This window comes from Triturus cristatus, chromosome 2_2 (genome assembly GCF_964204655.1).
Source record: "Triturus cristatus chromosome 2_2, aTriCri1.1, whole genome shotgun sequence".
Classification (NCBI taxonomy): domain Eukaryota; kingdom Metazoa; phylum Chordata; class Amphibia; order Caudata; family Salamandridae; genus Triturus; species Triturus cristatus.
In genome coordinates, this window is record NC_140582.1 from 176,756,042 (window position 1) to 176,781,506 (window position 25,465).

The following is a 25,465-nucleotide window of genomic DNA, read 5'->3' on the forward strand; positions in this document are numbered from 1 at the left end:
CTCCAGATATAGCCACAAAGCGGCCCCCAGGGTCCTTCCACATCTGGTGGACTATGAAGGGAACCAACTGTTTAAGTAAGATCCCCACTTCTGTGTCATCGGTTGTCTACCCTGCATGAGCAATGCGTTTATACCTGAATCTGTTTGGAACTCTGTACTGATTTACCATGAGGTGTGTTTCCTGGAGCAGTACGCGGTCTGGATAGTGCCTGCGAAAATAATGAAGCACTAATGTCTGCTTTATCTTGTTCCCCAGACCATTATCATTCCAGGTCCAAATATTCAACCCATTCGTAGCACCACCTGCCATGGATGAGAAGTCGGTCCCCTGTTCCTCCACAGTCTGCCCAGCACTGCAATTCCCCCCACCTCAGATCAACTGTCCCCAGGACATTCGTACCCTCTGCAGATGAGCAAGCAAATCTGTAAAAATAACACAACAATAAGCAAAGTGAATAAGCATAATCCAACATATTTGCCCCTACGCAGGGATGATTGATGGTTAAACAACTGCAAATGAAACCAAGATTTAAATTGTAAAACCCCCAACTCCCGCCTCCCTGCATCCCTGCATACCTGCACCGTGCGTGCAAAACTGCCCACCACCCCAACTCGCACAGTGCCTGTCACCCCATGTTTAATAGCTGAATACATTGGTGGGCTACATCGCCACCTATGTGCTCAAATGGCTGGAAGACCTTCCATTAAAATCTTCATCTGATAGAGTGCCTTAAATGTCCAGTGTCAGCCTCCCAAAAGGACAACACCCCAAGTTGAGCCAGGATTGGTCTTTATTTCTTTCAATCACTCAGTCAACACCAGTTCCATACTGAATGCATCCCAAGCATGGTACGCAGGCCATTATGAACCTCCCCAACCATACGACATTAGGGCCCCTCGTCTCCCGGATTATGCTCACATGTCTGAATTAGATGCATGATGGCGCCGGAGAGGCCCAATGGTCAGCATTTTGATCAGAATCTTGACGCCCAGTCTTTGCTTTATCCGACGCACCACAGGCCTTCAATCTAGATCCACGCCTCCTCAGGGGAGTCGAAGTGCCATGTCATGCCTTCCGAAATAACACAAAATTTAGCCGGGTAGAGCATCATGCATTTAATCTCCTTTTCTCGCTATGCTCATTTGAATCCTTCATAACTGCGTCTCAGTCTCTGCACCTGTATGGTGAAGTCCGGAAAAAATCATATGGTCACGTTATCAACAAGTAGGTCTCCATGCACTCGAACTGATTGAAGGATTGCATCCCGGTCCATGTAGTTGAAAAGTCATGCAAAACAAGTGTGTGTGGGTGCGCCCGATTTTGGTCTGGGGACCAATGCTTGATGGGCCCTCTCACACGAGAAGAACCTATACAAGCGCTTGGGGCAAATGGAATTGAGAATCAGGTCTTCCAAAAAAAGATCAACTCTGGGCCCCTCTGGAACCCCCACCACTCGAATATTGTTTCTCCTGGATTGTCTTTCCTGGTCCTCCAGCTTAGCCTCAATGATGGCATTTTGTTTAGTCAGGGCTTGGACCTGTTCCTCAAGTCTCTTCATCGTGGACTGCTGTCCGCCAATCTGAGATTCAGCTGTCTTTCCCTTTCCAGAGATATTGCTAAAGCCTGCCCGCAGCAGGCTGACAACTGTAGTGACAGCATCTAATTTTAGCTCTATCGTCTTCCAGAGCTCTTGGATTGCGGCCATTATTTCCCTAAGTGAGGGCACTTCTGTATATTGATCAGGCTGGCCAGGTGCAGTGTCACCCCCAGTCACACCCTGTGGGGTTCCACCCGTGGGAGGCATTACTACAGTGTACTTGTCAATGTTTTTTAACTGCATGGTTTTAGGCCCACGACTCCGGACCATGTCCCTTTGCACCTCTCCAGTGCTTTCCGTCAGCTATGCAGTGCACCATGAAAGGCATTTGTAAAACTATCAACCTTCTAATGGGCAGCAGGGGCAAGGAACACTGAATGGACTGCCACCTGTATTTGAGCCCAGAGTAACAGTCCTAAGCCAGCGGGCAAGCAGAACCTGCAGAGAGCCCCAGGTCCCTTCTGCACCAGTCAGAGCATGCTTCAATCTTCAGCCTTGCACGTTCCAGTGAGTGCCCCTACAGTCTTGCAGTGGCCCTCAGTAGACCGGGGGGGGGGCTGTGGGCCCATTGCTCGCGCACCTCTAAAACAAGGACCAGGTCAAGCCTCATTCGTCGATGGCTGACGGTGGTCCGCATTCTGTCCGTTTTGCCCCAGGGGTTTTAAATCACCAGCACTCAACGGGGCCTACACAGCCCTAGAGCAGTGAAGTCCTTATTTCAATGGCCCCCGGTCACAGCACAGGGCCTCGCCACATCTCCTCTCTCAGGAGTGCAGCAGGCATCCTCCCAATCGACGAAGGCTCCCGGCCAGGCCACCACTTAAGTCTGCCCTACCTCCGGGCTCCGTACCCGGTCCATAACTCAGCTGTGGCCGATCTCACTCACCGCTTCCTCTACGCGGCTTCCTTGCAGCAGCTTGTCTGGCACTGGGAACAAGTTCTCGACAAGGGATGCGGCAGGGAGGATCCCTTCATCGTCGAGGGGCACTGGGTGGCAGTTGCTTTCACCAACTCCCCAGTCTACCAAGCTCGTCGCGGCATGGCCCGCCTGCCACGAGCCCTCCAGATCTTCGCTACTTCCAGATTTCCAGGTCTCCTTCCTGCATCAAAATCTGACGCAAATCATGCCCTGGGCTCAATGCAGACCTGGTATGGCTGTGTACCTCTCCACTGTCTGGATTATGGTGGATGGAAAAGGAATTAAGCGCTGGCAGCTACGGAGCCTTCTTAATGTGCGCCTATCATGGTTGGCGGTTAGCCACGCCCCGCACTACTGGCAATCATCATCCAAATCTCGATCACATCTTGGAAATTTTGAAAAGGAGCAATGTCTCCAAGAAATGAGAAATACACAATCTTTTACAGGTCGTCTGAACCCCCAAGTTTCACAAAAAAGTAAAGAAATGTCAAAAAGGCTATTGGCAAAAAGATTTTTCCTTGATGGGTGCATCAGTTTACATGGACAACATTGCCTGCATCCTCTAGTATTATTTGCTTGTTTTAACACCACTCTAATTAAATTGCCATTTTTTAAAATTACTTTTTAAGAAAATATCATTTGTTTTGGGTTCCTACCTGAAGATTTCTTCTGTCTTGAACTCAAGGTGACTTTTTCAAACCACCTGTCACAGAGAGTCTTCTGAACTCCACTAATTCGAACAGGGAATGCAACAGGCAAAAAAGGCACATAGCCCAAAAAATTACTGTTTTTAAAAATCGCATCCTTTAACTCAAAAAAGAAACAGTGTACAGCGTTTAACAAAAGGTTAAGCCAAACTCCTGTTCCAAAATCACTCTGAAAAAAATTAAGTTTGCTCCTTCATTTGTCGCTGAAGTTCCCCAAAAATAAAATTTTATAAAAGAGAAAGTTAGTGTAAAAAATCAACATGTATGCTACAGTGCCCAAAAACCAAAAATGCCCCTTTCCATAAAATGGCATTCGATGTAAAAAAAAAACTCAGTGTAAAAAACTCCAATTGTAATCCATCCACTATTTCTTATCTGTTTCATACATAAACGAGATGTGTCTCCCGCTTCAAATTCCAAAGTGGTTTAAGACACGTCACAAAAATGTTTCAATGTTTTTATTACAAATAGGTTTGAAAAAGTATTCACTATTTCTTTATGAACTTTTTAAAACTTATATTGAAAAAAAAGCAACTGTCCCAATGTGGGCATAAGAATGCAACCTGCAAGGAGGAGCCTAGCGCCGGACCAAGATGGCCGCGTGAGCTTTGAGCTCCCGAGACCCACGCGCCCTCCGTCGACTATCCTGTCTTCAATCCTGTTTTATATGCATGGCATCTTGCAGATGACTCGCTATGGAGGCGATTGATGCCGCCCGAGTTCGGATCGCCCACCGGGAACCGGAGTTGTGCACGGCGGAAGATTGAGGCCTGTCTCCGAGGGATGCCAGGGGCTGGCGTTGGCAGGATGCCCGACCTCTAATTGAACAACAGCGGCCAGGTGAGGTGTGAACTTTCGGACGGAGGATCCCGTCCTTTCACTTTCACTTTCTCGCCCTTTGTCTGCCTTGGCCCGGGAGTGCTTTCGGCTGCTTTATTATCCTCTGGACGCTCTGCGCCCCACCCTGGCAAGCTATTGCAGATCTGACTTCTCCTGCTCCCTCTACCTGAGAGAGGGCCGTCTTTTTGCACCGGACTGCTTGGAGCCAGACATGTCGGGTAAAGCAGAGGTGGATCAGCTGAAACCCAAGGCTACCAGGCGGGGAGCCTATACTCAAGCCAATAATATGGATCGGTATGCCCAGCAGAAGGGGTCGCCTGGTGGATCGAGCCAGTCGCTGGATGGACAGAAGACTGCCTCACCCCCGGCCTCGGAGCTCTCTTTGCAGGACATCATGGGCACGCTCGAAGGGATGCAGGCCTCGATTGGGGGACAGTTTGATGCCCTGGCGCACAAAGTGGATACCATCTTGGTGGACGTTAACCTGATCCGCGCGGACTTGGGCAAAACTAATGAACGGGTAAAATCCCTTGATCTCAAGACCACGGGCCTCGCTGACGATATCTCTGAACTTCAGACTGAGGTTCGTAAGCTGCGGGCCGAGAGTGACCTCTCCGCCCGTAGGCTCGAGGACTTTGAGAGCCGGGCCAGGCGCAACAACGTGCGCATTATCGGGGTCCCGGAGTCCTCGGACGAGGTTTCTGTAGACCTTCTCGTGGAGGACTTGGTGCTTAACCATCTGAAGCCTAAGGGCCTTGGGAAGTTCTTCGCAGTTGAGAGAGCTCACAGAGTGCCGGGTGGGAGGCCCAAGGTGGGAGCTCCACCGAGACTGATTGTCGCCAGGCTCTTTCACTTCCGAGATCGGGACGCTATCCTGCAAGCATCTCGGGTGACGGGCCCGGTCCCTTTTCAGAACGCGTCGGTGAGTTTCTATCCTGACTTCACCCAGCTGGTGCAAAAGCAAAGGCTGAGCTTCCTGGGGGTGAAGAGACGGCTTCGGGAGAGGGACCTGAAGTATGCCATGCTTTTCCCTGCCAGATTACGGGTGGTGTATGAAGACCGAACTTTCTTCTTTGAGTCGCCTGCTATGGCCGGTGAATGGCTGGACGCTTTGCCCCGACGACGGACAGGTGAGGATGCCGCCGCAGACGGGGACAGTGGCCGGGATGGGCAGGGTTGATGCCTTTGGAGCCGGACTGACTTGATTTGGTTCCGGATGATGACTTGAACTGATTGCAGTACAATACGGAGGGTTGCGGGAGGATGATGGGAGCTCTTTCCTCCCTCAGGGTACTTTTTGTAGATTTGGGTTTTGGTAGGGCGACAGGCACACTGCAAGTTGGGGGGGCTTTGTAAGCTGCAGCAGGGGTGCAGGGTGGGGGGGATAGTTGGGATTTTGGGTTTGTTGTTGGGGGGTTTGTTTTTGCAAGGCGCAGTAATCATTGTCAGGATTTTTCCATGGTGGCTCTTCGGGTGTGGGGTGGGTCTCTTGTGGTGTGGGGATGGGGGGTAGGGGTTTAAATGTTCTTAGCTGGAATGTTAATGGTTTGGGGGATCGCATTAAGCGGGGGATAGTCCTGCAGTTCTTGAAACGGTCTTTGCCGGATGTCGTCCTACTGCAGGAGACACACCTTATAGGTAATACTTGCCATGCTCTTAATAGGAAAGGTTACAAATTCATAGCTCACTCGGGATTCTCCTCTGGATCCAGGGGTGTGGGCATCCTAGTTAGAGCTTCACTACCGTTTGAGGTGAACTCCACCATTGTTGATGATAGGGGGAGGTTTGTGGCGGTGGCGGGGAGGTGGGAAGGAAGAACTTTGGTTTTGGTTTCGGTCTATGTCCCTCCAGCCCTGCAGGCCTCCACGTTTACAGATCTGGCTAGGGCCTTGTTGGACCTCCCGGAGGGTATGCTAGTGGTGGGGGGTGATTTCAATGCTGTCGGCTCCGGGCTGCTGGATAGGTACCCGCCCAGGGACACCGGGGGGGCTCAGAAGTGGCTTCCAGACTTTCTAGACACACTCGCCCTGGTAGACTGCTGGAGGCTACGGCACCCCACACAGAGCCAATACACCTTCCACTGCGGGGCGCATGGTAGCCTCTCTAGGATTGATTACCTGCTCACTCTGGCTGCGCATGCCTCATTGGTATCTGAGGCCAGGCATATGGCGCGGGGCATATCGGATCATTCGCCAGTGTGGGTCCGGCTGGATGTCGGGCGCGAGGGAGGGGGCAGGGTTGCTCCTATTAACCCCTGGTACTTTCGTGACCCCAAGATGCGCAGTGCGCTGTTGAAGACAGTTGATCACTTTTTTAAGGACAACCAGGGGTCCGTTGACTCGGCCGTGTCGTTGTGGGAAGCATTTAAGACCGTGCTGAGGGGAGAGGCCCTCTCCTTGGTAGTGGCAGCCAAGCGGCGGAGAGATGGCGAGGTTATGCAGGTTGAGGAGGAGATCGCGGCTTTAGAGGTGGCCCTGGAGGAGGAGGTTACAGAGGCCTCACTGCATGAGCTGAGCCTGAAGCAAGCCGAATATAAGGACCTGGTGACGAATGCCGCCAAGACCCTCAGTAGGGAACAGCAGGGCCGCTTGTATGATGTTGGGGATAAGGCCGGGAAGCTCCTAGCTTGGCTGGACAAAAAAGAACGGGTTAATAGAGTGGTGCCGGAACTGACGAGAGAGGGGGGAGAGGTAGTTGTTGACCCTGAGGGGATAGTACAGTGTTTTTCGGATTATTTCCGTATGGTTTATGCCTCGGTTTCGGATAGGCCGACCGAGGACTCGCTTGACCTCCTGCGGGACATCGATCTGCCCTGCCTGTCTGACGTAGATAGGGACGACCTCGATGGAGACATAACGGTCGATGAGGTGGCGGGTGCCATCCGTGCGCTGAACTCGGGTAAGGCCTCAGGCCCTAATGGTTTGCCGATTGACTTGTATAAGCTGTTCCCGGATAGGGTTGCCCCTCACCTGCGCGCCATGTTTGTGGAGGCGCGGGGGGGTGGGTCCCTTCCGTTGGACCAGAGACTGGCGACGATTGTTGTAATACACAAGGAGGGTAAACCCCGAGATAAGTGTTCCTCCTATCGGCCAATATCACTCCTTAATGCTGAGCCGAAAATTCTGGCTAAAATTCTGGCAGGCCGCTTGGTCAGGGTGCTCGGAGACTTGATCCATCCGGATCAATCCGGCTTTATCCCGCACCGTAACACTGCGTTGAACCTTCGGCGCCTCCATGGAGTGATTGCCAGGGTGGGCACGATCCGAGAACCAGCTATTGTGGTGTCTCTCGATGCCACGATGGCTTTTGATACAGTGGAATGGGCATATCTGTGGGCAGTGCTTGCCAAATTCGGCTTTGGCCCTGGGTTTTTGAGCTGGGTGAGGTTGCTGTATGAGGGTCCCCTTGCGAGTGTTGTGGTAAACGGGCGGGCGTCGACTCCGTTCCAGCTTGGGAGGGGAACTCGGCAGGGGTGCCCCTTGTCGCCTTTGTTGTTCGCCCTTGCCCTCGAGCCGCTGGCGGCGTGGATACGCTGGCATCCGGATATACGTGGACTTAGGTGGTCGCCCGAGCACGAGGACCGTATATCGCTCTATGCCGATGACATCCTGTTATATCTCGCCTCGCCCAAGAACTCGCTTATAGTGGCTTGTGACGTTCTGACTCGGGTCTCGTCATCAATTGGAGTAGATCGTATTTGTATGTTCTGAGCGGCGAGGTTCCGCCTGTCCCGCGAGCGTGTTCGATCCAGATCGCCCAGCAGGGCTTTGTGTACCTGGGGCTTTTTATCTCCACTGACTCCACCCTGCGGAAGCTGCCGCTCTCCCTCGTTGGGCGCGCCGCCTTGTTTAAAATGATGTCTCTCCCCCGGTTCCTCTATGCCTTGCAGAATACCCTTGATTGGGTACCGGCCAGTTACTTTCGGGAGGTTGAAAGCCTCCAACGATCGTTGTTGTGGGATGGAAGGCCGCGCATAGCGATTGCTAAGTTGACGCTTCCGTGGTACGACGGGGGTATTGCGCTTCCGGACATTCTACGCTATTATTGGGCCACCCAGTTGAGCGCGATTAATCATGGTTTCTATGGTCCGGCTCTAAGCCCCGGCTATGCCATGGACCGAAGGTTGCTGCGCTGCGGTAATTATCATAGAGCGTTGTACTCTCGGGCGCTGGACTCGTCCCTCACGGGGCCCACTGGGGTGGCGGTGCGCGTGTGGAGGTTGGCGACCGACTCGTTGGGCTGGAAGGATAGGCTCACCCTAGCTACCCCGTTGTTTGAGTCTGAAAAATTGGGGAGGCTCTGGCATACGAAAGGTTTTGATAAATGGGACTTGATTGGAATCTCCAGGGTTGGAGATTTGCTGATTAAGGGGAGGGTGAAGTCCTTTGAAGAGCTGCAGCAGGAGTATGAGTTGGGGAAATCCGAGTTCTTCCGCTATGTTCAAGTGCGTCATGCCCTGCGATCAGTTCTAGTAGACGGTGAGAAGGTGCCTGAGTCCTCTCCATTGGAGGATCGGATCCTCGACGGCCATATGCCGGAGAGTACGATTTCTCTCATATATAAGAAATTGATAAATGTTCGGGCGGACCTGCTGTTGGGGCTGAGGGACCAGTGGACTAGGGACGGGCTCGAACTGGATGACGAGGATTGGCAGTCTGCGGTCTCCTCTCCTAAGGAGGTTGCGATCCCATCACGTCTGAGGCTGGTGCAGCTCAAAATACTCCACAGAACCTATGTTACGGGGCCTAGGCTGGTTCATATGGGATTCTCTGAGGAGGGTTTATGTAGGAGGGGCTGCGGTATGGTGGGTACCTTTATGCATATCATTTGGGAATATGGCGTTATCATGGAATTCTGGAGGAGAGTCCATACGGTGATGGGGGAGGTGACGGGCATTGTTATACAGCCGGAGGCGCGGTGCTGTCTCCTGAATGTTTGGGGGCCTACCGATCACGATGAGGGACAGACCCAGTGGGTGACCCTGGGTAATATGGTGGCTAAGCAAGACATCGCGCGCCTGTGGGGCTCAGCGGGTCCCCCCACCTTGACTGCGTGGAAAGAAAACATGGACTGGAGTATGCTAAGGGAAAAGACAGTATATTGTGCTAGAGGGCGCCCCCGGAAGTGGCACGCCATTTGGGGGAGGTGGAACCAGTATAGGGGGGGCATATGTCTTGCCCCTGATTTGGATCCCCCCGATGAACAGCTCTCTCCTTAACATTCTTTCCAGCTTTTGTATATGTATCTGTTTGTTAATTGACTTTTTGGGCCTCTGCTTTTCCCCCCTTTTTCCTCTTAACACAGTGTTGTGACTGTTAAACGAGGGGGGTCTGCTCTCCCCTGAGGGGCAATCACCAGTGGTATTCAGTGTCCTTCGCCTTGCTGGGGTTTTGTGTGAGTTTGTGTTTATTTAAAATAGAACCTTTTTTGCTTCTCCTCTATGCACTGTGGACGTTTCTTTGTTCTGCTTTCTCAAAGCTGCCGAACCTCCGGGATGTCGGCTGAATAGTTGTGTCCATGTTTTCAAGAATAAAGGTTTTCCCAAAAAAAAAAAAAAAGAATGCAACCTGCACAAGAATGAAAAAGTGACAAAAATACCAAAAATATACAATACTGTACTCACTAGCATCTAACTACCCCACCCCCACTGTCCTTCCAGTAAAGTTAACCACCTATATACATTTAAATGTAAATAGAATTGTCCTTACCTGTCTGCAGCTCTTCTTAGCTTCGTATCTTGAACAGGATGCTCTACCGACTGTAGCAACAGATGCACAAACGTGATAGAGCGCCATGTTATTCTGAAATTTGTAGGGTTGCATCATAATCATCGATAGTTCGTACCCGTATATTTAGAGTGTAATCATTAACGTGTGCAGTTGGAAATGTAGTACTAAAATAGCATATAAAAGTACGAATAGAAATGTAATCATGTCATTTATGAAGCTCGATGTAGTGTGTAATTGAAAATGTATTTTAGATAATACGTAATGAATTAGTTCACATATAATGTGATGCATTTGGTTTAACGTGCACCATATTAAAGTCTGGACGTGTAGTTTTTCTTATTCATGTATGAAGTGTAATGAAATCAATGCTTATAAGATGATTCTAGATATGTGTGTGTTTAAAGTGTAAAGGCCTGATCGCATATACGTTTAAGAGAAAGGCCTTTTCGTTTCTTATGTTAGCTGAATATTGTAGTCCGAAATTTGTTTCCCTTGGAAAGGCTCTGAGTTTCAGGAAGATTTGTAAGTCTCATGGAGTGAAAAGTTTCTTGTTCCCATGTTTCTGCTGCAGGTGCAAGGACACATGCTGGCACATGCATCAAGCAAAAATCTCCTCGCAAAAATACCGAATCGCTAAAATCTCCCGTTAGCGAGTGGCAAACAACGAATTCCAATGCATCAACACCAATAGCGAAAAAATAAAGAATCGCTAAAATATTCCCCGTTACAATAAAGAATCGCTAAAAAAAAAAACGTGAAAATAAAGAATCGCAAAATAAAGAATCGGCAATACCGAAAATACAAATAGCGCCTGGCATTAGCGATTAGCAAATAAAGAATCGCTAAAGAATGCATCAAAAATCGCAAATACACAAAATCTCCAAAATCGGTATTTAGCATGAGCAGATTAAGGGGAATCAGAACCAGGAAGTAAAGTTGCAGACACACAAAAAAAAAAAAAGCACAAGTGTACCACAGATGTAATCAATCCAAAAGCCTTAAAAATTGGGCCTGGAGACCCCGTTTCCTTTCACAAAATGGCAGCCCTCTACGTGCTTGCAAGGAGGTTGAGAATAAATGTAGCAGCACAGCGCAGGAGGATGATCCAGGAGAGGGTATTCAGAGTGCGCATTACATTGCTGGGCCAAAATGAGGATGAAGTATATGACAAGTAACGTCTCAATAGTGCAATGATAATACGCCTAATTGCTGACCTGGAACCACTACTGCAGCACCAGACACGTAGGACCAATGCCATTTTTGCGCACGTCCAGGTCCTATGCAGCCTGCACCTACTGGCGTCAGGAAGTTTCCAGGGGGTCATAGCGGTAGCGGGAGGCGTATCACAAAGCGCACTTTCACGCTTCTTCCGTAAATTCATTGATGCCATGCTGACAATGATAAATACCCACATCAGCTTCCCCACAACCCCACAGCAGATGGACCACACCAAACAGGAATTCTACCAGGTGGCCCAATTCCCCCATGTCATAGGATGCATTGACTGCACGCATGTCCCCATCTGTCCCCCCTCAGCCAATGAGAACATCTTCCGTAACAGGAAGTCCTATCACTCCATCAACGTGCAGGTCGTGTGCGATGCCAAGCACATCATCACGGACATAGTGGCACAATTTCCAGGGAGCACACACTACTCCTATATATTCAGACACAGTGGCATCCACAGGCGTCTGCTCAATGGAGAATTCGGAGAGGGACTCCTGCTTGGTACGTACTCATACCTATTCATAACTTCTGTATCACACATGTATCATCATTACTGCTGCTAAGCCTTTGCTTCCCCCCTGTAGGTGACAGTGCATACGCCATTGCGGGAATATATCCACACCCCCTACATCAACCCAGCTACACCACAGGAGCAACGCTACAACGTGGCCCATATTAGCACAAGAAATGTGATTGAGAGGACATTCGGGATCCTGAAGAGTCGCTTCCGGATCTTACATAAGACTGGTGGTGCTTTGCAATATAAACCAGACACCTGCTGCAGGATTGTAGTAGTATGTGCCATGCTGCACAACATTGCAACCATAAGGGGGATACCCATAGAGGTGGACAGAAATGACAACTATCGGGATGATCAACCACCCGCACAACACCGACAGTCACACATTCCAAACACAGCTGAAGGTCAAAGGAGGCGGACATCCATCACACAACATCATTTCAGAGCCAGGTAAGAATGAGCCATGACGATATATTTAGGAGTGCTACTGTTTACTTCACATGAGCACTTATGAAAGTAATGTAACATTACTATGCAAAATTACAGTGCCCCCACACATTGTGGCAAAAAACATAACTGTTGGCATCACGGGAGTGCTAAGGCAAAATTAAAGTGGCCCATGGTTACCCCACCATGGTCAGGGATGCAGGACCGAATGTCTAGTGGCGCTTCCCACGAACCCCCAGCCTCCTATCGCGTGTCCCCTCCATCTCACCACGCTGTGTCTCTGTGGCTGTGGAGCAGCGCGAACTGCGCCTCCTGGTGCAGGTCTCCAGCACCGACACACTGCTCACACTGGATGCGGCCTCAATGCCCTACTCCCCTCCCAAGTTGCTGCCACTGAATGTCCCTCACTGCAAGTGTTCCACTGCAGTGGTCACCTGGCCTAAGGCCTTCGCCACATCCCCACAGTAATAGCCGAGGTCCACCTGTAGTGACACGGAGCGGCGGGACAAAACTGCTGTGCTATTGCAGAGCTTTGTGATGGCCCTGGTCGATGCAGTGGTATGGAGCAAGTTCTGCCTATGCCTCCTGCGCTCGCTGTGTTGTCCTGCTCGGATGGACACGGGTGAGCTCCTGGAGGTTCTGACTTATGTCCCGATTGCCCTCTGCCACAACTGTGGTCATGTGCCGCACAGCGTCTGTTAGAGTGCACATGTGTTTGGCGAGTTTTGAGATATTGAGGTTCATTGTCCCCATGTGTCTCCCCTGCAGGCGCTGAACACGCAGCATCTGGGCCTCTACACCACCATAGATGTTCCTTGGCTGGTCACCTCCCTCGGCAGTACTGCGCATGGACCTGCGCCGCTGTGTGACTCTGCCACGTGCTGGTGGTGGGGCTGGCGGTGTGACACGTGTCTGACTGTGGCCACTTGTGGGTGCTGGACTCAGGTCTGCATCCATCACATGCAGGGAGGGGACATGTGCCCTGCGTCTTGGTGGTATTGTCGCTGGTGCTGGTGGTGGTGGTATTGCCGCTGGTGGTGGTGGGGATTGACCTTCCTGCGGAGTGTCGCCATCGGTATCTGCCGGTGTCTCGGAAATGATGAGGCGCTCACTGTCATCAGATTCCCCAGGAGATGCATCTGTGTGTGAAACAGTGCATTGTTAGTTTATTTTGTAACTACATCTGTTTGTCATTCTGCATTTATTTCCTACAATAAATTACATGATTTGACACTCTGTTGGGCCTGTACTGCTGATCTAATTTATTGTGCATTGGTGACTACATGCACACTTGGCTAACATGACTACGACTCCCATGATGCAATACTAATGTGAGGGCATATGTGTTATGCACTTCTCCCTGCACACTGTGATTGACCTGGGGGGATGGGGATGGGTATACAATATGAAGTGTATGGGTGCAGGCATGCATCTTACCTTGTTCTGTGGTTTCTGCACTGGAGGTGTCCATCTGGGTTACTCCGACGACTGCCTCTGGCTCAATGGTCCCCTCAACGAGCTCCTCCAGGGCAGTGTTGGCAGGTACTGTGGATGGCCCCCCTCCTGTGCCAGCTGCCTCCTTGACCCTTTCGGCAATGCGTTCCTTTGCCCTCTTCCTGAGGTCATACCACCTCTTCTTTAGGTTGTCGATGCTGCGGTGCGTCACTCCTACAGCATTCACCCTCTCCCTGATGCAAAGCCAAATCTTCCGCTTCTCAGCTTCGGGCACCTTGAGTGACAGCTTCCCAAACAGCTTGTCATGCTTGCTGCTCACCCCCTCGATCAAATGCTCAAGTTCCCTGTCAGAGAACTTTCTCTTCCTCTTCCTGGGCGTGTCTGAAGTGGCAGGTGCATCCTTGTCCATCTTGGATGAAGGTAGGGTGGAGGGGTTCAGAGGGTGAAGTCTCTTGCCGCAGCCTGTATGCTCTGCCTCCTCCTGTGAGCTCCTCAGGGCAGTGAATGAGGGATGGGCTGGTTGACTTCCTGGTTGTGATGTCATCAGCCCGCTTCTTGAGCGACCCGTTTTTTGCGAATTCGCTAATTCCGAACTCGCTAATACCGAATTCAGTAATACCGATTTTGGTAATTGCTAATCTTTATTTTAAGCAATCGCTATTGAGTTTTCGGTAAATATTTGCGATTTTTAAGGAAACGCTAAATTATACCGAATCTGTTCATGCATTCCGGAATGTGATTCCTTATTAGCGATTCTTTATTTCCCTCTATCAAGGAATCGCTTTTCAGAATGTTGATGCATGTGCACCTTAGTTCGCTAGGAAGACTAACCCTTTGTTTTAGGAGTTAGGATGGTAGGAGACGCCAATATGGGAGTACACTGGAATGTAGATATGATACTCTCAGCGGAGAAGGTGCCTGGGACTCAAGGTCAGTCTGAACCATCTTGGATGAAGTATGAGTTTCGATGGAAACGTACCAGGGGAAGACCTGGTCGAAGAGGTGTGACGAGGGCATGTTCTATGATTTTGTGGTTTTGAATTAGGGACAGTGCCTGGAGGGGTGGGCAGTCGAGGATTAGGTGAGGAGCTAGAAGGAGTATCTTAGAACGTGCTCCGAAGCTTTGGGTGAGTACCTCTTAGGAAGTCTTCACCACTGATACCTTTTATTCTCTTGCCTGGGAGAAAAATGCTAAGTAGGGATGTCATCCTAGAGTTAGTGTATGTACAGATTAATTACTTTTTCCTTTTTAGGTTAATGACTTCTAATATAGAGATTGGAGCAGTTATTGGTTGCCTAATGCTTCTAGAGCTAACTATTCTTCTTATTCTGAGTTTGTATTAGTGTCCATTTATTTCCTTAACCTCATAATGAGGTGCTTGTATGTGCAATTATTTTTGGCTTTGTAATAAACCCTTTAAATTTTACTTCGGAGTCAGTGGTCCTTTGGAATTTCAAATTGATTTTTGTTGATTATGTGATAGAATTGGATTTTTTTCCCTTTATACTATTTAGCAGATAGAAAGATCCTGGCAACCTGAGAGGATTCTTGGTAATGGTGAGATAAAATAAGATCCTGGCTTTATCAGTTGGTAGCAGAGTAGTATGGTTATCTCTGATAGTTAGGGGAGATTTAGATCAAGATATGAGGTTACCGAGTCCCATAGAGTCCGAGTGATGGTGACCCATTGGATTGTAAGAGGAGGACGACGGCGGCTGATGGAGACCGACGGAGAGTAATAGTGCGGCAGAAGTAGCAGTTCGTAGTAGCGTGAGTATAAACTGAGTAATGTTGTTAGATTGCGGTGTTTATTTGAGAATATGATGTCTTGCGGAGTTGGAATGAAAGTCGTGTGATTAAGGTTTGGACCATGAGTGCACGCGGGGCAAGAGATTTGATTTTGATATCCCGGGATAAGAGATAGTGGTGTAGAAGGCACCCAGAGTTGAAATTTGTTGACCAGAGATTGTGCGGGTCGTGTGACGTCATCGATTACCCAGACCGAGATAGGGGGAGCGAATGTGTGAGTGCGTGAGAAACCGATGCTGGTCGTAGGTTGCTGTAAGTGGAACATCGAGAGTTTGAATCATATCGATTGATTTAGAGGTGGTTGTCCGGTCGTTTGTGGACAGACAGTTGCCAGATTTGAGGTCGACAGTTTCGAGAGACTGTCCGGTCGTTTCGTGGACAGGCAGTCAGAGAAGTGATTGTCCGGTCGTTTCGTGGACAGATAATTACTTCAGAGTGTGAATGAGATGTATGCAAGAGTGAGAAGCGAATTGTAAAGGAGGGGAACTGCTGCGAGCGGAGGAAGAGTGACGTCAGAGGTGCCGTGCTGCGATATGTCAGCTGGTGTGAGTCGCTCTGGTATTGGTGGATTGACATCAGGAAGTAAACGAAAATATTGTGTACGAACGGAAATCAGGTCCATCATGAAATGTTTTAATGTTTTACGAGAACTCTGTAGCGGCAACAGACATGTGGTTACTCGGGGAGGAAAAGAAGCCCCTCCTGAGGATACTCCAGCAAATTGCATGGCTATGAATGTGGGGTTGCATACTATAATTTGGCTTGAAAATTGGCATAAAATGACTCAAGGAGAGGGAGAACTGACTTTACCGCGGTACAGGACTTTCAGGTTGGATGCGTTGTACCAGTTGAAATCTGTGATGTCTTCCTTGCGACCTCTGCCTAGACCCACACAATTTGAGGCGCTTCATGCATGGATTAGAGCAGCGTACGACAGGAAGCGAGATAGGAGTCAGGAAAGAGTGAAGAAGTCGTTCAGGGCATTCCAAGATGCGAGATGGGATGCACTAGAGAAAAGGTGGAGAGTGGAAACGATTGAGGGGGATAGATTATACCCACTACTAGAAAAAACTGAAGGTGCGCAGGCGAAGAGTGTAGAGGATGATGACAGTGATATGGATGACAGCTTGGTAGGGAGATTGCTGTCAGAGAGACCACCTCCATTTAATCCAGATTCCTATGAAGGGAAGTTGCCATCAACAGCAGGGATTATTGGATCACAGACCCAGTCAAACGTGAGAGTAGTAGGGAAAATCTCGACAGGAACAGAGGACATAGGAGCACAGTCTTCAGTAGGTACAGAGGCAGCGGGAGTTGGGAGGTTATCGGACTCTTTAACAGTACCAGTTACCATTGGGCCCATAGTATCGGTCTATGACCCGAACCAAGCGAAAATTGGCAGGTTAGCACAGTGAACGGCGGGAGAGAGAATCACTACCGAAGGGAATGGCACAGTGAATGAGATAGAGCACGCTCCGAGACCTATAAAATAGAGTATGCCATTGCCAGCCACCGCAGACTCCTCTAGAGGACAGGTGGATGTGAGACCGGCGAGACCAAAGTCTTTAGCCGAGTCGAGATCAGATCTGAGAATGTGGGTACCACCTGCAAGGCATCAGAACGGTAGGATGGTAGGGAATGGTGAGCAAGATGAGCTAGGAAACAGACCAATCTCTAGGAACATGACGGAAGAGAGTAGGTCTCGAGATCAGAGCTGCGAATATGATGAACGGAATGGTGCAGCTTGTCGAGAAAATTTGAGAGGTGCCATAAGGGTAAGGATATTGGACGTAGTGAGGCTGAAAGCAGAGGTAGATGAAATAATTAACGAAAATCTGCCTCTTTAGAGGATAGAAATTTATTAACAAGATGAACTGCTTTTTGTGGCAAAAATGTGACTCGTAAAGCAAGGACTGCGCATGAGAAACTGACAGACTTGGCAAAAAGGTACGATGTGGATTTGTCTAAAACAAAGGCGCTGCAGGGGAGCCATAGGCTGCAGTATAGTGATCAAGAACTGGAAGAAAAGAGGGTCATAGGATTGAGGACGCACATCAGAGATTTGATCATAGGGATGCGTGCATGGGTCATGCTTGATAAATGGGAGGAAAGGTGGTCTAAGAAGAAGCGCTCCAAAAGAACTGCAGGAGAGACGCCACCTCCGGGTGGAGGGACAATGGGGGTAGAGAATTACCCTCTTCGAGAGGTACAGAATGGAGGATATGTGCATGTGCCTTGAGGTAGAGGTGATTTGGATGCATTTACGAACGATTTTCCTCGGCTGAGGGAAAAGCCTGTAGAATGGTACAAGCAGGTCGACCACTTTGTCGAAATTTCGAAAGCATTGTATATTGAATTGAACACATTGTTTGACATTGTAGCACCAGGTGACTTATGGGCAGGGTGTAAAGTTGCGGTTGAATGCCTGACTTCTGAACCAGAAAGGGATTCTGTTACGAATGGTCTGTCTCCTATAGTTATGAAAAAGTTTGAGCAAGTGATTACATGATTGAAGTTGAAGGTCTCACCTCAGGATATTGAATGGGTTAAGATAGACCGCACCATTGAGGAGCCAAAAGAGACTGTGCATGAGTATTACCAACGCCTTTTGCAAGCTTTCAAACAGTACAGTGGGTTAGACACCTTAGACCCCAAGGATCTGGGACAGTTTGTTTCGAAGTTTGTTTTGGGATTGAGGCCAGAGGTTAGTCTCATGATACAGCAACATTTGATTTGCTGGCAGAACAAGCCAGTGATTGAAATGTTGTGGTATGCAAGGTACTGTAATGAAGAGATTGACTCGAAGCACCAGCAGCTGAAAGACAAACTGATGCTGGTCCAAATGCAAACAGCTCAGGTCCAGCCTAGTGGTGGGACGCTGGGAAGGAGACAGGGAAATAATGAAGGGAATCAGAATGTGCAAGGTCAGGAACGAGGAAAACCTGTAGACCCTAAGACGGGAATAGATGTGGCAACATTGAAGACCACTGCGTGTCATCTTTGTCACCAGATCGGGCATTGGAAGCGCGAGTGTCCCTTGAACCCAGCAAACCAGGTGCAGCAGTAGGTGAAGCTAGTTCAGGGGGCTGTACCCGAAATGGTCAATACAGTGACAAGGCCGAGATCGATGAAAGGGTGGACTTTTAGTCTGCAGGTACAAATTCCCCAGCCACCAAGGGTCCCACAGGGAACTCAAACCTATCAGCAGATGCCTCTTTTCGAAGGGTATGATGAGTACAGCCCAGACCCGTTGGCATGACGGTGCCTGAGGGGGGGAGGAGGACTGCACACTTGGAGCAGTCTTGGAAGTAGACCAGAGGGGACCGTTTGTGGAAGAAGATGTTGATGGTCACCCTACCACCTTTTTGGTTGATAGTGGTGCTACCTGTTCTACTGTAAGATCAGCAGTAGTTCCTAACCGACCCCTCTCGGGACAATCGATCCAAGTTGTTGGAGTAGCAAACAAGAAAATTACAAACTCATTGACAGAACCGATTCCTGTGAAAATAGGATCCTTTCGAGACCGACACCAGTTTGTGGTGTACGACTCGAGTCCAGTCTGCCTGTTAGGGAGAGATCTACTGTGCAAGTTAAATTGTACCATTTATTGTACACCTAAGGGGGTTGAAGTACAGAAGAAGGACGATGATGCCCCTTTTAAGGTTGCCAATCAGCATTTGTGTATAGAAATGTACGCAGCGCTGACAGTGGAAGAGCTTCCACTGGATCTGAGAGATTCTGTATCATATGAGGTGTGGAACTTCACCGGAGAGGAGATTGGGTTGATCAAAGGTGTAGAACCAGTGAAGATTCAGGTCAAACAGAATGTAGAATTCCCTAGAATGCCTCAGTACAATTTGTCACCCGAGACTGTTGCAGGGATCAAGCCTGTAATCGAGTCTATGATCAAGCAGGGGATTCTGAAGTAGATTATGGGTAGCCCATGTAATTCACCTATCATGGGACTACAGAAACCGAGCGGAAAATTCAGGATTGTGCAAGACCTGAGAAAGGTTAACGCAATATTTGTTCCATGCTGTCCAGTGGTACCGAATCCATCAGTGATATTGTTTCAAATCCCATGTGAAGCAGAGTGGTTTACAGTGATTGATCTATGCCAAGCATTCTTTTCGATACCGCTCCATGAGGAAAGCAAATTTAGTTTTGCTTTCCGGCTGGAAAATCATGTGTTAACATGGTGTCGTATCCCTCAGGGGTACACGGAGAGTCCATTCGAACTTTAATCAGATCTTGAAGAAGAATCTGGAGAGTCTCGTGTTGCCGCAGAACTCAGTTCTCGTGCAATACATAGACGACCTGCTCATTGTCTCAGAAACAGAAGACGCTTGTAGGATTGATACAATAGCCCTACTGAATCATTTGGCAGAGAATGGACACAAGGTGTCTCCGAACAAATTGCAGTACTGCTTGAGTGAAGTACAGTACTTGGCTCACAGAATTGAAAAATGCAAGAGAAAGGTGTCACCAGATCGAATTGAGGCAATAATGAATATGCCTGTGCCTACCACTCAGCGGGAGGTCAGAATGTTCTTGGGGATGGTTGGCTACTGTCGTCAATGGATTCCAAACTTCTCCTTTGAGGCGAAGCCCTTACAGAGGCTGACACACAAGGATGTGAGTGATCCGGTACCATGGGACAACGACTGTTTGATGTCGCTTTTTAAGCTGAGGGAGGCTATGTGTCATGCACCGGCTTTGGGAATGCCTGATTACAACACAGCTTTCTCGTTGTTCTGTTGTGAGAGGGAAGGGTGCGCATTGTCAGTCATGGAGGTGTCCGTAGACCAGTTGCCTATTTTTCAGCTACTTTAGATCCAGTAGCTTCTGCGTTTCCCGGATTTCTCAAATCCGTTGCTGCAACAGGTGTCAGTATTGAAAGGTTTGAGAGCATTGTGATGGGGCACCCCTTGATTGTGTATGTACCACATTCTGAAGAATTGTTAATGACGAGGACCAAGACTCAACACCTGACAAATAACAGATTAACTAACACGTTCCGAGCAAGTCATATTTGCCGCAGAGAATGTGACTTTGAGAAGGTGTTCTGTTTTGAATCCTGCTACATTGATGCCTATTCCAAATACTGATGATGAAGATTGTGAGGACCATGACTGTCTCGATGTGACTGAACTATGCACCAAGCCGAGACCTGACATTGTCGATGAACCACTTTTCGACCCTGACAATTTTTTTTTAGATGGTTCATGCCTAAGAGACAATGTTGGTCGATTGAGAGCAGCGTTTGCTGTATGTACCATCACAGGAGTTGTTGAAGCTGCTTGTCTAGCAGGAGTACACTCCGCACAGGTAGCCGAAATCATTACCTTGACTCATGCCTGTTTGGCTGCTGAGCAAATCCGAATCACGATCTACACTGACAGCCAGTATGGGTTCGGTGTGGTTCATGACTTTGGACAGTTATGGTCACAGAGGGAATTTATGACAACATCTGGTTCACCCATTAGAAATGGGGATTATGTGAGACAACTGTTAGAAGCATTGCAATATCCAAGGGAAATTGCTGCGGTGAAGTGTGTGGCTCACGGAAAGGGAACTGATTTTGTCTCTTTGGGCAAAAATTATGCAGATGAAGTTGCCCGCTTTTGTGCAGAACAAGGATGTATATTTACAGGAGATTGCACAAAAGAGAGCCAAGAAAGAACCGAGCTCAGCATGATGTTAGCCATGGCGGACACTTGGGAGGAACTCAAGCGGCTGCAGGATGAGGTCTCAGAGCAAGAACGTGATGGATGGATCAGATCAGGGTGTGAGAAGGAAGATGTGGATATTTGGGTTTCAAATGATGGTTGAGCAGTGTTACCAGAAAATCTGTTGAGCCTAATGGCAAAGCTGATACATGGTGCAGTATATCTTGGCAGAGATGCAATGGTGCAAGTGTTTAGACAGACATGGTACAACCCGAAGTTTCGTGCGGTTGCTGAAGCAGTGTGTCAGAGGTGTGTCACATACCAACAGATGAATGCTGGAAAGAAGACTGTAGTTACTTTGAGTCACATTGGGAGGTCGGGAGGACCTTTCAATAGGATGCAGTTGGATTTCATTGAGATGCCAAAGTGTAATGGGTTGAGGTATATTCTGGTTGCAGTGTGTGTTTTCTCAAGATGGGTGGAGGCTTACCCAACACGAAGGTGTGACACTCTCACTGTAGATAAGCTGTTATTGAGGGAGCTTATCCTGAGTTTCGGTTTTCTGACCTCTTTGGAATCAGATAGGGGAACACATTTCCGCAGCGAAATCATGAATTTGCTTTGTGCCGCATTGAATGTGGACCAGAGGTTACATTGCAGGTATCGACCAGAGGCTTCTGGAATTGTGGAACAAGTTAACGAATTTGAAAACTCGAATGGCAAAAGTGTGCACATCGACGGCACTGAAGTGGCCTGACGCATTGCCACTGGTGCTCATGAGTATCCGCAGTGTTCCAGACAGGAGAACTGGGTGTCCCCGCATGAGATCCTGGTGGGGAGGGTGATGAGATTGCCAGCAGTACCAGCTACAGCTTTAACTAACATCACTGATGACTTGATTCTCGATTACTGCAAAGGACTAGCTGATGTGGTCCGTTCTGTGTCTCAGCAGGTGCAAGCAGCAACTGTTCCAGCCTTGAGTGCCCTGTGCCACGACCTGTGTCCAGGGGACTGGGTCCTTGTTCGTAAGCACGTGAGGAAGAGTTGTCTGGACGTTCAGTGGCGAGGCCCTTACCAGGTGATACTGGTCACGAACTCTGCAGTAAAGTGCGGAGGGTTGCCAAACTGGGTGCATGCCTCCCATAACCGCAGAGTTTCAGCACCCATGGAAGAAACAGCCCCTCTTGTGAATGAAAATCCAGCTGATGTGGCAGGGCCACATGAGAGGGCAAGTCAAGCTGTAAGGGTCGCTGACAGAGCTGGTTGTGAGCCGGAACAAGCTGAAGGGGTTTGTGTCAATCAGAACCCTGATTTTGACTCAGATGAAGAACGTGGTGGTGTGGGTGGAGCAGAGTCAAATTCAGCAGAAAGAGGAAGTGGTGCACAGGGTAGTCCGGGAGAGAGCAGAAATGTGACCAGTGCAGAACAGGTTTGACCCGCGAGTCAGAGGCGACTGAATCTGAGGCTGGCACCTGAAAGAGACCTTGCTCCAGTTTCTGAAATGTCAGAATCAGAACCAAGTGACGGGGAACAGGCCGAAGGAGGTCCGAGAAGGTAGAGAAGGACAAGAGTGCCGTGTCAGAGATACGCCACGCCAGAGTGGACGTACGTTGTGACTGATGCCAGGAGTGGTGAGTTCGGGGAGGTTGAGGTCCGTGACTGTGGTCAGCAAGACTCCTAACGTGAAAATCGGCATGGGATTGGTGGTTCCAGGACTTGAAATCGAAGGAGTGCTGACTCTGACGGTTCCGGATCCCCCACTTCTGAGCAAAGTTCGTGATCTGATATTGCAAAGATTAACCTTTCCAACATTTGGATTTTAGCCACCGACTCATGAAATGATAATTCTTCGTCTTGAACTTTTGTAGCACGTTTTAGAGATTCTTGGAGCTGATCTTATTTTGGACTGAAAAAGAACTTGCTGTAAATAAAAGTCCATAAAGAAGATAACCTAGGCCCAAGTGGAAGAAGAATACATTTAGGGACTTTCCGCAGAGAAGACGAAAGAGGGCTAGGGAAGTCTTCTTGTGAACTGTGTAAATAAGGAACTGAAATTTCAAAGGGGCTTTCCAGCTTCTCAGAGTGCTGTTCGAACTAGTTAGCAAGCGGTGCGTGGAAGAGAAAAGGGACTTTTGAGTGGTCGCTGCTGAACCAAGAACTTTGAGAACATTCCCGAAATCATGGATGCTGGAGATACACCTCGTAGATCCAAATTAGTTGTAGGTACACTTGTAGGTGGAGTGATAGTTTCCATAATCATAGTAGTTGTAGTTTCATATTTAGTTCCACATGAGCAGGTAGTGGAGGTACAGGGAACACCTACACCCACCACTCCTAGCCAGAAGGAGGTCACCGTAGGAGCTGAAAGAGCTTTGCTACTCAAAGAAAATCGTAGATTTCATGTAGATCTTTCTAGAGGTGATTTAAAGCTTAATGCGTACGCCAGGCTGCTATATGAGTATGTGGATGCAATGGATGCGAAAGACTGTTATGTGTGCATGCAGTTACCAGCTTTAGTGGATGAGGGTATTAGGTATCACCACTTTCCACTGATGTATGGGATTTCATGTAGTCTGCTGCTCAGTTTATTTTATGAAAGAGGTCAATTTGAGTATTTATTTTCCAATTGCGATGCAGTGCTTCCTGAGGTTCATGCTTACAAACATTTGTAATGATTATTACAAGCCAGAAGATAGGCTTAGGAAGTATTTCATACCGTCTTTGGAACTAGATACCGCATATGCTCACATGCACAACCTGACATGCTTATTGTCAGATGTGGAGCAAAAGTTCGTAGATCAAGTAGAAGATAGATATAGAAAACTTACACATACATGAGATACAGGAGACAGTCCAGTAGATTGGACGGAGGAGGAAAGATCTCACAGAGCTAAAGGGAGTTATGGTCCTATAGCATTGGACAAGGAGCAGAGGGGAAAGTTGTGTGTGAGACGGTATCAGACCTACTATGAAAAGGTCCCAGTGGAACAGAGTACCTGTGATCATGTTTTCACGATGGAAGATTCTGCTAAGAACTTTCTGAAAGGCTCTGTGCAAGTGATACCAACTGTGTATTATGTGTGTGGTAAGAATGCCTATGTTAGGTTGCCTGCCAATTGGTATGGCACATGTTATTTGGGGATTATTTTGCCAAAGATCTACCATGCCGAGGATCTTGAGCATTTAGAAGGTGGACAGCATTCGAGAGTGAAAAGAGCTTAGAGTGCAGGATTGGTGATTGGAGCGATAATACTTAGTTTGGAAGTAATTCTGAATGATGTGAAAATCAGATGATTGGCGACTGTGGTTGATGAGTTGTCAATGAATACAGCAAAGTCACTGTTACTTGTGGATGGAGAGATGTCATCGATAAGGACTATGGTTTTGCAGAACGGCCTTGCTTTAGACGTTTTGTTGGCATAAGAGGGCGGGGTCTGCAAATTATTGAAAGTTCAAGAGTGCTGTACTTATACTCCAGATAACAGCAAAGATCAGGAGAAATATATAAGTAACATCACTACAATCCATCATGAGATAGAGGATTTGACTGAAGTGGGTGTTTGGGGAAAGGTTGATAAAGGATTTGGTCAGGTGGGAAGTTGGTTTGCCAATCTGGGGAAAGGTTTTCTTGGCTACGTGTTGAGACCTCTCATCATCGTTGTGGTTTGTGTGGTTTGTTTGTGGGGATTTATCAGAGCTTCTAAGTGGTATAAAGGAAACAGGGTTGAGAGAGTTCTTAGGGAGAATGATACAAGAATGGCCAGACTGCAGGACTGTCACTATCAGAATCTTAAGAATATGGAGAGACTTTGATGGGGTAAAATGGCAACAAGTTCTGTTTAGGTCGGTTCTTTCTCCAAGGAAGTTGTGTGATGGTGTGATGACACTAGTCATCAAAGGGGAGAACTGATAGAGCGCCATGTTATTCTGAAATTTGTAGGGGTGCATCATAATCATCGATAGTTCGCACCCATATATTTAGAGTGCAATCATTAACGTGTGCAGTTGAAAACGTAGTACTAAAATAGCATATAATAGTGCATATAGAAATGTAATCATGTCATTTATGAAGCACGATGTAGTGTGTAATTGAAAATTTATTTTAGATAATGCATAATGAATTAGTTCACGTATAATGTTATGCATTAGGTTTAACGTGCACCATATTAAAGTCTGCAAGTGTAGTTTTTCTTATTCATGTATGAAGTGTAATAAAATCAATGCTTATAAGATGATTCTAGAAATGTGAGTGTTTAAAGTGTAAAGGCCTGATCGCATATACGTTTAAAAGAAAGGCCAATTCGTTTCTTATGTTAGTTGAATATTGTAGGCCGAAAATGTTTCCCTTGGAAAGGCTCTGGGTTTCAGGAAGATTAGTAAGTCTCATGGAGTGGAAAGTTTCTCGTTCTCATGTTTCTGTTGCAGGTGCAAGGACACTTAGTTCGTTAGGAAGACTAACCCTTTGTTTTAGGAGTTAGGATGGTAGGAGAAGCCAATATGGGAGTACACAGGAATGCAGATATGATACTTTCAGCGGATAAGGT